A 1676-nucleotide genomic window follows, 5' to 3' on the forward strand; every position below is an offset into this window, starting at 1 on the left:
TTTTTTAAATACAGACAGGGGCTGGGTGTGGTGACTCCCACCTATAATCCCAGCACTTTGGGAGGCCGAGAGGCAGGCGGATCACCTGAGGTCAAGAGTTGGAGACCAGCCTGCCCAATGTGGTGAAACCTGTCTCTACTAAAAATACAAAAGAATTAGCCAGCTGTGGTGGCACCTGTCTGTAATCCCAGCTACTTGGGAGGCTGAGGCACAAGAATCCCTTGCACCTGGGAGGCAGAGGTTGCATTGAGGCGAGATCGCACCACTGCACTCCAGCCTGGGCAACAACAAACAAATACAGACAGGGTCTCCACATGTTACCAAGCTGCTCTCAAACTCCTGGGCCAGTCCTCCCACCTTGGCCTCCCAAAGTGCTGGGATTATAGGCGTGAGCCACTGCACCCGGCCTGTCTTGCTGCATTGTCAGAGTTCTTTATATATTAAATATTTTACCTCTTTCATGTTGCAGTGCTTTTCGCTTCCTCTTTTAACTTTCTTCATGGTGCCTTTTATTTTTATTTAATTAATTTACTTTCTGAGACAAAGAATCTCAATTCTGTCACCCAGACTGGTGTGATTATAGCTCACTGCAGCCTTGATCTCCTGGGTGCAAGCAGTCCTCCTGCCTCAGCCTCCCAAGTACCTGGGACTACAGGCACGTGCCACCACACCTGGCTAATTTTTTTTGATTTGCCATCAATAGAGATGGAGTCTCCCTGTGTTGCCCAGGCTGTTCTCAAACTCCTGGCCTCAAGCAATCCTCCTGCCTCATTCTCCAAAGTGCCAGGATTGCAGGCGTGAGCCACTGTGCCTGGCCTGTGCCTTTTGTTGCACAGAAAAATTTTTATTTTTATGTGGCCAAATCTGGTTTAGTGAGTTACTTAGTTAAGTTCTAGACAAGGTTTCGATCACTTGGCTTACCCTTGAGTATAAGTGTCCTCAGCAAACAAGCTTCTGGATCTAATCTTCCCCTCAAAAAGGGATGCTTCCAAAGCTGCAACATGAGCTTCCTGCCCCTCAACTATGTGAGACTTTGGGCAAGGAATTTCCTTTCTCTGGGTCTCTATTTTTCTACTTGTCAAATAGTGGGGATCAGGCCAGGCACAGTGGCTCACAACTATAATTCCAGCACTTTGGGAGGCCAAGGCAGGCAGATTACCTGAGGTCAGGCATTCGAACCCAGCCTGGTCAACATAGTAAAACCCCATCTCCACTAAAAATACAAAAATTAGCTGGGCGTGGTGGCGCATGCCTATAGTCCCAGCTACTTGGGAGACTTGAGGCAGGAGAATCGCTTGAACCCGGGATGCGGAGTTTGTAGTGAACTGCAATTGTACCACTGCATTCCAGGCTGGGCAACATGAGTGAGACCCTGTCTCAAAAAAGGCTGGGTGTGGTGGTTCATGCTTGTAGTCCCAGCACTTTGGGAGGCCGAGGCGGACGGATCATCTGAGGTCAGGAGTTCAAGACCAGCCTGGCCGACATGGTGAAACTCCATCTCTACTAAAAATAAAAAATTAGCCAGGTGTGGTGGCATGTGCCTGTACTCCCAGCTACTCAGGAGGCTGAGGCAGAAGAATCGCTTGAACCTGGGAGGTAGAGGTTTCGATGAGCCCATATCACACCATTGGACTGAAACCTGGGCGACAAGGTGACAAGAGAGAAACTTCATCTCA

General features: G+C 49.0%; 1 protein-coding gene across 6 annotated transcripts in view; it reads left to right on the forward strand.

The window, feature by feature from the left end:
• Window positions 1-1676, forward strand: part of KYAT1 (kynurenine aminotransferase 1) — a 38114-nt gene that overhangs the window by 30543 nt on the left and 5895 nt on the right. The window lies entirely within an intron of this gene.

Source organism: Cebus imitator, unplaced genomic scaffold (assembly GCF_001604975.1).
Source record: "Cebus imitator isolate Cc_AM_T3 unplaced genomic scaffold, Cebus_imitator-1.0 Scaffold254, whole genome shotgun sequence".
Taxonomy (NCBI): domain Eukaryota; kingdom Metazoa; phylum Chordata; class Mammalia; order Primates; family Cebidae; genus Cebus; species Cebus imitator.